Here is an 11,492-nt window from a genome sequence, read left to right on the forward strand (position 1 = left end):
TACTACATATTCAGCTTATGTAGTGGATATAACAATAATCTTCTATATCTATAACATCCAACTAACAGCTATTGTGCCAACAGTGAATATATATCAGGTGGTGCTTCTGCGATGATCAATTTCACCTGCAATTAGCGTCTACAAATCCTTGAATTTTCAAATCGCTTTTGCCGAAACATGGGCACTTATCAATAGTGCCATGTAGATATCTCAAAATCCACTTCATTGCTTCCCAATGTGTCTTCCCTGGATTTGACATATACCTGCTGACAGCTTCCATATCTGGTCTGGTACCAACCATAGCATACACTAAACTTCCAACGGCTGAGGCATATGGTACCTTAGCCATGAAGTCTTTTTCTTCATCTGTCTGGGGAGATTGATCCTTAGAGAGACGGAAGTGACCTACCAATGGTGTATTTACAGCCTTGGCGTTGCTCATGTTGAACCTCTGTAAAACACGACTGATGTACTCTGACTGAGATAATTGCAACGTTCCTTATTGTTTATCTCTAGAGATCTGCATCCCAAGAATCTGCTTTGCAAGACCCAAGTCTTTCATATCAAATTCCTCTGACAATTGCTGCTTCAATTTTCTGATTTCTTCTATATCTTATCTTGCAACTATAAGAACCCGAAATATGAAAAATGGGTTTAAATATTAAGAGAGGGGCAAAATTGGAAATTGCCCAGGTCGAAGGGCTATAAAAGGAAATTCTCATTTCTTCCAAGCTAAGCAAACTTAGATTTTTATCTCTTTCTCTCTCTCTCTCTCTCTCTCTCTAAACCTCTCCCTACTCCTTCTCTCTATAATTCTTCACCGATCGTTGATGGAATCGGAAAAAGGAAGCTACCATGAGGATCGTGAAAGGATTCTCTACAACTTCTACGGATTGGAATCTCGTTTCGAAGATTTTTCAGGTTTCGGCGTAAAATCGAGGTAAGACTCGATTTTCAATTCTGATCCTGTAGATTTGTAGGTAACTGTCTTGTGAACATATTCTATATTGTGATTTGTAGGTTTTGGAACTCAGTTCGCTGTTTAGGGACCTTGGAGTTTGGGCTTTGCTTACGGGGTTAAGGTAAGGGAAACTATGTTTATATTGGTTACTTTTGAAATCGGACTCGATGGAACTGTGGTCCACGGTCCTCTGTGTGTTTTGGCTACTCATTTGGGGGGGATCTAATGGGGAAAAATATGGGTTTTTCATTATTACAATTTTGAGAAAAAGGGGGCGACGGGTTGAATCCCGGGTTTTGTTGAAAACCGAGTATATGTGTGATTTATATTGTGATACTAGGATGGCCGTGCCTTGAATTTGTTTAAAATGTATTTGTTTGGAAAACCATGATTTAAATTATCAAATGAGTGTGGTTTGTTTGGTTATATGAGCATGCATGTGTGCGTGATATATTGAAATGCTAATAGGAACGCGGTTCCAAAATGATTATAGGTACTGAGAGTGTCCGACTCTATATCCGAGGGTGTGAGCCTATTCCGGTAGATCAGGCCGTAGGGTGTAGATCCACCAGTTTAGCGCCGGTACGATGCCATGGGAGTCAGGGACTAGCTATGTGCCGGTGGCACCGTGTTTGCGGGTTGGCTATGGGCCAACACCGTATGTCACGGCCCGGCCTTGAGCTGAAGAGTGTGACGACACTGAGGATTTCTAATCATGTGTATGTATTGTGGCGGGGCTGCGTATAAATGGCCGTCGTATTTGTGCATGTATTACTGTGTAAATTAGTACTAGAATGTATTTTACTGCGTGTATGTTGTATCATGATAACACTCAAATGCCACACACCGATATAACCTGTGTTCTTCCTTACTGAGAGGTGTCTCACCCCTACTGTACGTACATTTTTACAAGTCCTTTGGGTAACCGAAACTAGCGTCCTGGTATAAGGAGCGTAGTGGCCGGTGTACTGCATTAGCGCTTGGGTAAGTTCTAGGACTGTAGTTTTGTTGGGTTGCCATTTTGAGTTGTATTTGGGCACCCAGTTTGTACGTTTTGTTAGAGCCATATTCTGCTTTTGTATAGACTCTGGTATGGTACTGTATATGTTGATATAAAATGATTTTTCCACTGCGTATATGATTTGTATGATACAGGGACATGTTAGGTTACATTATCACCTCTAGGTTCCATTTCGGGGTTCGGGGCGTGACAACTTGGTGTTAGAGCTAACTAGGTTACTAGACCTTTTAGACTTGGTTAGGCTTAGTTATGAGTACATACCTGAGTATAGGATGTGGATATGGGTAGAGTTGGTTGAGGGTTGTTCGATTGCTAGACCGGGAATTGTCGATGGTATTCCATGTTTTTCCTGGGATGACGATTCTAGTAAAAGCAGGGCAGATCATTGATGACTTTCGTGTCGGTGTGGTAGGACATACCTAGACCTGGCAGGAAGTAGTTAACACGATTAGTGTAGATCATTGTGTTAATTGTATGTGTTATAGGGATACCGATAGATTCCTATTGTGTTACAGAATGGAGCCCAAGGATAATAACCTGGGAAGTGGCTTCGAGGAGACTGCGAGTGATGAGTCTCCTTCTGTGTCTTGAGGTTTGATGAGACAAGTATTGCGGGAGATCGGGCGGAGTGTGAGGAGACGCAAGCGCTCTCCTACTACTGCGGGGTGCACCATTGAGAGGTTCACACGCATGCATCCTCCGACGTTCTCTGGAGGACCTAACCCGACAATAGCAGAGGACTAGATGGAAAATACTGAGAGGATCTTGGAGGTCCTGCACTGCACAGATAGGCAATGAGTTCTTTATGCTACCTTCCAGCTGTCTAGGGAAGTAGGTCGATGGTGGACTGCGGTGAATTTGTTGGAGAAGCAGAGAGCTGGTCCTGAGGAGATGACGTGGAGCCTATTCAAGGAGGTGTTCTTTGACAGATACTTCCCGACTTCCGTACGAGATGCGAAAGCAGATGAGTTTTTTACGCTGACTCGGGGGAGTTTGAAGGTGCAGGGGTATGCGACTCGATGCATAGAGTTGTCTTGCTTTGCACCATGTATGATCTCGAGCGAGTATGAGAAGACTCGGAGGTTCGAGAAGGGTTTGAGGTATCTGTAGACTAGTGGGTATGCTTCAGATCTGCGAGTTCTCGGTGTTGGTGGATAAAGCCACGGTGATCGAGACTGGTATTCGAGAGGATGAGGTGGATCAGGAATCGAGGAAGAGGACGGTACCTTCTGGTTCTCAGATAGGATCTCGTTAGGGATCATGGAAGAAGAGGGGCAAGGGCTCGGGTTACCACCAGAATACCGAGCGCCGAGACTCTCAGATGAGCCAGACTGGTGGTCGTTGTACTAGATGTCACAGGTGGCATGAGGGAGAGTGCCGGTCATTTGGGCGTAGTTGCTACAACTTTGGCTAGCTAGGCCACATGTCTCGTGATTGTCGAGCACCGAGGCAAGATGTGCCTGCAGTTAGTGGGGACCGAGGGAGTAATCAGATACCTCGGGGAACCACTCAGACGAATACAGCTCCGACTAGAATATACTCTCTTATTCCAGCAGACGCTGAGCATACAGGTAACATGGTGATAGGTACCTTATTATTGCTTTTGAATAAAGCTTCTGTTTGATTTGGGTACAACCCATTCTTTTGTATCTGTAAATTTTGTGGGACAGTGTGGGATTGAGACCTGAGACATGAATGAGGTATTAGCTGTTATTACTCCATCTAGGAGTGTATCTTTCTGTAGGAAGATGTTGATAAACTGCCCAGTGGAAATTCAAGGAAAGCTGTTACCGGTGAATCTTGTGGTATACGACATGTCAGGGTTCGACGTCGTTCTGGGGATAGATTGGTTAATCTCTAGTTATGCCATGATCGACTGTCGTAGAAAGGTGGTAGTTTTCAGACCTCCTGGGAGCAGGAGTACGAGTTCGTGGGAGCGTGTGTGCATTCAGTGCCACAGATTCTGTCGGCACTACAGGCGAGGAGGCTACTCTTGGACGGATGTCAGGGGTACTTAGCTTGTGTGGAGGAACCGCCGCGGGATTAGTTGAGACTCGAGGATATTTGGGTAGTCAGCCAATTCCCGGATGTGTTGTCAGATGATTTACCCGGTTTACCTTCGAATCATGAGGTGGAGTTTGCGATAGAGTTGCTACTTGGTAAGGCGCCGATCTCTAAAGCTCCATACCTGATGGCACCATCAGAACTTCGTGAGTTGAAGGAGCAGCTGCAGGTATTACTGGACACGGGATTCATTCGACCTAGTGTTTCGCCCTGAGGAGCTCCAATACTGTTTGTGATGAAGAAGGACGGGTCGATGCGGATGTGCATTGATTACCGTGAGATTAACAAGGTAACTGTGAAGATTCGTTATCCTTTACCTCGTATAGATGATCTCTTTGACCAGTTGCAGGGAACGCGGGTCTTTTCGAAGATTGATTTGCGGTCAGGATATCATCAGGTGAGGGTTCGAGTGGAGGATGTAGCAAAACGGCTTTCCGAACCAGATATGGCCACTACGAGTTTTTAGTCATGCCTTTTGGGTTGACGAATGCTCCGGCGGTGTTCATGGATCTGATGAATAGGGTTTTCCATGAGTACCTAGATCGGTTCGTGGTGGTATTCATTGATAACACTCTGGTATACTCGAGGAGTACGGAAGAACAGGTGGAACATTTGAGGTTAGTGTTACAGATTCTGCGAGAGAAAAAGTTGTATGCTAAGTTGAAGAAATGTGAATTCTGGTTGAGTTAGATTGCGTTCTTAAGCCATGTGGTTACTGGGGATGGAATATCAGTTAATTCTAGCAAGATTGAAGTTGTGGTCGACTGGGTAAGGCCGAAGAATGTGCAGGAGGTTCGAAGTTTTCTAGGACTGGCGAGATACTATCATCGGTTCGTAGAGGGTTTCTCTAAATTTTCTAGACCTCTGACTCGATTGACTAGGAAGGGAGTCCACTTTGAGTGGATCAATGATTGCGAGCAGTGCTTTAAGGACTTGAAGCACCGGCTGGTTACTACTCCAGTGTTGACCATTCCTTTGGGGGATGGTGGGTTTGTGATTTATAGCAACACGTCTCTGAAGGGCTTAGGATGTGTGCTTATGCAGCAGGGTAAGGTTGTGGCATATGCTTCTCAGCAAGTGAAGGAGTATAAGAAGAATTACCCTACGCATGATCTGTGTCGCGACGTCCAGGGAGGGCGTGTGCCCCGGGCGGCGAAATAAAAATCAATTTTAATTTTCAAGGAAAAATAGGGAATGTCGGAGTCACCACTAACCTTTTAGTGTGGTTATAACACATGATTACTACTCCGTTAGGGGTAGAATGGGTCTACGTTACCAGAGTTAAGCTCGGGAGTTCGGTTACGCGAGTGGAAGGTATAAGTACCCCCTACGCGCCCGTTCTTACGAACGGTACCTAATTAATTTGAAATTATCCCTAAGTTAATCTAATAAGTTTTTAAATTGCTCCTTTTTATGAATTTATAAATACACATGAAAAATAAATAAATAAATAAATATAATATATACATAAATATTCCCTCGGAGCTTAAAGTACGTGATGCCCAAAGGCTCATACCCCCGCAATAAAATCATAGGGATAAAAAAAAAATACTTTATAAAATACAATCCCCAAATTTTAGAAATTTTATGGATTTTCCTAAGTATGAAAGTACTAGTTTGGGAGGTTTTGGATAATAGATATAATAATTTAAACATAATAATAAAGATAAAAAAATAGTAATAAACTAGAATATTAGGATACCACAATACATACTAATCAACATATATAATACAAGCTAAAATATCCAACATACCAATAATAGTAGAATATAAAACATATAATATAGACTAACATAATGAACATACCATAATATTAAAATACTACATGTACGTTATAAACAAAAATACTCAAACATAATAATAATAATAAATATCCACAAATACTGTAATACGTAATAAATTACTATAACACTATATATACTAAACATATAATATAATAGCATGATACCAAAACACCAAATATATTATATTACCTAAAATATTAAACTTACCATAATAAATAATACCTTATATATTAACATACTAAAAGTATCATAATAATAATAAATATATAGTATTACTCAAGATGCTATATTAAAAGTTACCTAAAATACTAAATTATATGTATGATGTTACTTATAAATCCTAAGTTATAAAAATACCTAATATGACTAACATTCAAGAATACACATACAACTATAGTTCTAAAATACCACATATATTGCAACTAATCTACTAAAAATCCTAACATGATATATAACATGACCAAAATTCTAAAATACTAATAATATAACATAAAGTTAACATACAATATAAGCATGAATAAAATAATAATAATAAAAAATATATATATATCTTACACGTCAGAACCACAACAAGATAACAACCCGAAACCTAAGAATATATATTACACATACAACTTGAATATTGCATACTAAAAAAAATAAAATAAAATAAAATATGACAACAGAAATTATTACATTGAAATATTACAAATGAAATCTTACCTTGGCAATAAAAAGAAAAAATCCTACAATAATGAAGATAAACAAATTAGTATTTATAAATATGGACATTAATTATTAAAAACCCTAAAACAATAACCAAGCAAAATTTGAACTTTACAATAAAAAGGTGTGTGCTGTGTGTGTTTTACCGTGTGTGCAGTGTGTGTGTTGCTGTATGTGCTGTGTGTGTGTGTGTAGTGTGTTTTGCAGTGTGTGCAGTGTGTATGCTGTGTGTTTGTGTTTCTGTGTGTGCTGTGTGTGTGTGCAGTGTGTGTGTTGTTGTGTGTGCAGTGGGTGTGTTGCTGTGGTTGCTGTGTGTGTGTGCATAGTGTATGGGTGTGAGTGAGTGCCCACAAGCATTACATACACACAGATACAAATATAAAAAAACAGTTTAAACTTTAAGTATCAAAACCCCAAACAAAACCAATATATACATGTATATATGTCAACACTAATAAAATAAATATATAGATATATGTGTGCATTGTGTGTGTGAGAACACTGTTCATGGGTTCCATGTGCGTGTGTGTGTTTAGTGTATTTGCAAAGGGGCTTACAGAGGTGCATCTGGACCTTTGGGTATGTGTGTGTGTCGCCGGAGATCCTGGGGTGCTCGGGGGAACTGCTGGTTCGTGGGGACAAAGACGGGGTTGTTCGGAGTTGCTGCTTCTTCTGCTGCTTGGCGCCGGACTGATAGAGCCGTGGCCGTAGGGCAACGGCAACAACATGGGTACAATGGCAGCGTTCGTGGCTTGCGGAGAAGAGGGTCGTGGAGTTGCTGTGGAGTGATGCTAGGCTGGCAGCAGTGGAGAGCCTGAAGCTGGCATTGACGTGCGTGAGGGCGTCAAGGAGGCTGTGGGGCTGCTGGGAGGTGGCTGTAGTCGCTGCGGCTTCGGAGATCTGGTGGTTGGCTGAGGATGAAAGGTGGCCAGAGTTTGGGTGTGCTGTGAGGGAGGCTGGGATGGATGGAGGCTATAAGGGAGATCGAAGAAGAAGAAGAAGAAGAAGGAATCAAAACCGATTTTTTTTTTTTGTTCTTGGCCTCCGTCCCCTTTGCTGTGCGCCCCCTGCCCTTATATAAAAAAAAAAATTGAAAACCCTAAAAAAACTTCCTTTTTTGATTTTATAGTAATAATATAAGGATAATAATAATAATAATAACATCAATAAGGTAATAATAATAATAATAAATAATAATAATACTACTACTAATAGTAAATAATAATTAAAATAAAAATAATAAAGATGCTATCAGTAAAATAATAATAATAATTATACTAATAAAAATAAAGTAATAATACTAATATTAAAAGTAAAAATTAATAATAATAACAATAATAATAATAATAATATTACTAATAAAAATGAAGATAATAAAAATAATAATAACCAAAATAAGATACTAATGCTAATAATAATAATTATTGTTATTATTATAATAATAATAAGGTAAAAATAAATAAATGAAAATAATAGTAATAATAATCTAGAATAATTATAGTAAATTAATAATAATAATAATAATAATAATAATAAATAATAAAAATAATTATAAGAAAGTAATAATAAAATAACGATAATAAAAATAATAATAAAATAATAAAAGGGAACCCCTTGTTCTATTTGGTTAGGGTAAAAATAGGGTGTCTACAATTTAGAGTTGACTGTTGTTGTGTATGCACTGAAGATCTGGCGACACTATTTGTATGGGGTACAATGTGAGATCTTCATTGACCATAAGAGCGTCAGGTATTTCTTCATGCAGAAGGAGTTGAATATGAGGCAGAGGCGGTGGCTAGAGTTGATCAAGGACTACGATTGCACAATCAGTTATCACCTGAGGAAGGCAAATGTGGTGGTTGATGCGTTGAGTCGGAAGTCAGGACCTATAGCTGTATCTGCGGTTGTAACTCAATGTCACATTAGACGAGATTTAGAGAGCTGAGGTATAGAGTTGGTGGTTGGTGATCATCAGACTTATTTTGCTGATTTGATGGTCCAACCGACCCTATTTGAGCGTATAAAAGCCACGCAGGCTAGTGATGCAGAGTTGGCAAAGTCTATGGAAAAGGTACAGCAGGAATTGACTACAAAGTTTAACATCTCTGAAGGAGATGTGTTGAGGTTTGGGACCAGAATGTGTGTTCCGAACGATGATGAGATCAGAAGGACGATTCTAGAGGAGGTGCATCGTTCTATGTATATGGTACATCCTGGTAGTACAAAGATGTAGCAGGACTTGCGCGAGACCTTCTGGTGGTCTGGTATGAAGAGGCAGATTGCTCAGTTCGTGGAGCAGTGTCTGACGTGTCAGCAGGTGAAAGCTGAACATCAGAGGCCAGCAAGGCCGTTGCAGCCTTTGCCTATTTCAGTGTGAAAATGGGAGCATATTTCCATGGATTTTGTGACCGGTTTGCCACTAGCGCTTCACAGGCAGAATGCTATTTGGGTGATCGTGGATAGATTGAATCAATCTACTCATTTCATAACAATGAAAGTTAGATATCCTTTGAGTAGGCTAGCAGATTTGTATGTGCATGAGATTGTGAGAATGCACGGGATACCGGTGTCCATAGTATCAGATCGAGACTCAAGGTTTACTTCCTGATGCTGGATGAGTTTGCAGAAGGCATTGGGGACGAAGCTTACTTTCAGTACAGCGTTCCACCCCCAGACTGATGGACAGTCGAAGAGGACAATACAGATATTGGAAGATATGTTGTGAGCTTGTGTGTTAGACTTCGGTGGAAGCTGGATACAGTTTATGCCACTTGTGGAGTTTGCTTATAACCACGTCTTTCAATCTAGTATCAAGATGGCATCGTTCGAGGCTTTGTATGGTCGGAGGTGTCGATCTCCTTTGTGTTGGGATGAGGTTAGTGAATGTCAGGTGTTAGGACCTGAACTTGTGCAGCAAGCGTCTGAGAAGGTGGGTTTGATCTGGAGAGGATTAAATCGACTCAGAGTCGGCAGAAGAGTTATGCAGATGTTCGCCGCCGTGAGTTAGATTTTGAAGTGGGAGGTAGGGTATTTCTGCGTATTGCTCCGATGAAAGAAGTGATGAGATTCGGTAGGAAAGGCAAGCTGAGCCCGAGGTATATCGAACCATTTGAGGTACTTGAGCGAGTGGGTTCGGTAGCCTACAAAGTTGCATTACCTCCAACATTTTTGAGGGTTCATGATGTGTTTCACATCTCCATGTTGAGGAGGTACGTGTTGGATCCTTCACATGTGATTAGTTATGATGAGTTGGAAATTGGGGATACTTTAGTGTATGAGCAGATACCTGTTCAGGTTCTGGACCGTAAAGTTCAGAAACTTCGTACCAGAGAAATACCATTAGTGAAGGTATTGTGGCTAAACCACGAGGTTGAGGAAGCTTCTTGGGAACTGAAAACGGAAATATGATGGAAGTATCCACAGTTATTTTGAGCACTTGTACATGATCCTACTATGGGTTGGGAAATGTGGTTAGTCGTCGGGAGTGTGAGTATTGTGAACTCCTGAGACCATTGTATATGTAACCACGGTATTCCTCCACCATAAGTGAGGGTATGTATGTGTATGTGTAAGATGGGACTGCGCTGTGGTGATCGCCAGTTCGCTCTTGAGTTGTGTCTATGTGTATGTGTATGATGAGACTGCGCTGTGATGATCGCCAGTTCGCTCTTAAGTTGTGTCTATGTATTTGATTATATGTATAAATCTGGGAATGAGAGATGGCAAATTTCGAGGACAAAATATTTGTAAGGAGGGGAGATTGTAAGAACCCGAAATATGAAAAATTGGTTTAAATATTAAGAGAGAGGCAAAATTGGAAATAGCGCGGGTCGAAGCGCTATAAAAGGAAATTCTCTTTTCTTCCAAGCTAAGCAAACTTAGATTTTTATCTCTCTCTCTCTCTCTCTCTCTCTAAACCTCTCCCTACTCCTTCTCTCTAGAATTCTTCACTGATCGTTGACAGAATCAAAAAATGGAAGCTACCACGAGGATCGTGGAAGGATTCTCTACAACTTCTATGAATTGGAATCTCGTTTCGAAGATTTTTGGGTTTCGACGTAAAATCGAGGTAAGACTCGGTTTTCAATTCTGATTGGTAGATTTGTAGGTAACTATCTTGTGAACATATTCTGTACTGTGATTTGTAGGTTTTGGAACTCAGTTTGCTATTTAGGGACCTTGGAGTTCAGGATTTGCTTACGGGGTTAAGGTAAGGGGAACTATAGTTATATTGGTTATTTTTTAAATCGGACTTGGTGGAACTGTGGTCCATGGTCCTGTGTGTATTTTGGCTACTCATTTGGGGGGATCTAATGGGAAAAACTATGGGTTTTCATTATTACAGTTTTGGGAAAAAAAGGGCGACGGGCTAAATCCCAGGTTTTGTTGAAAATCGAGTATATGTGTGATTTATACTGTAATATTGGGATGGCCGTGCCTTGACTTTGTTTAAACTATATTTGTTTGAAAAATCATGATTTAGATTACCAAATGAATGTGGTTTGTTTGGTTATATGAGCATGCATGTGTGTGTGATATGTTGAAATGCTAGTAGGAACGCGATTCCGAAATGATTCCAGGTATTGAGAGTGTTCGGTTCTATATCCAAGGGCGTGTATTTTACTTCCTGCCATGTGGGCAAGAGTGTCCGGCTCTATATCCGAGGGTGTGAGCCTATCCCAGCAGATCAGGCCGAAGCGTGTGGATCCACCAGTTTAGCGCCGGTACGATGCCATGGGAGTTGGGGACTAGCCATGTGCCAGTGGCACCATGTTTGCGGGTTGCCTACGGGCCAATGCCGTATGTTGCAGTCTGGCCTCTGGCTGAAGAGTGTGATGACACTGAGGATTACTGATCATATGTATGTATTGTGATGGGGCTACGTATAAATGGTCGTCGTATGTGTGCGTGTATGCAATGAGTAAATTAGTACTAGAATGCATTTAACTGCGTGTAT

The sequence above is a fragment of the Malania oleifera genome, chromosome 2 (assembly GCF_029873635.1).
Source record: "Malania oleifera isolate guangnan ecotype guangnan chromosome 2, ASM2987363v1, whole genome shotgun sequence".
In the NCBI taxonomy this organism is placed as follows: domain Eukaryota; kingdom Viridiplantae; phylum Streptophyta; class Magnoliopsida; order Santalales; family Ximeniaceae; genus Malania; species Malania oleifera.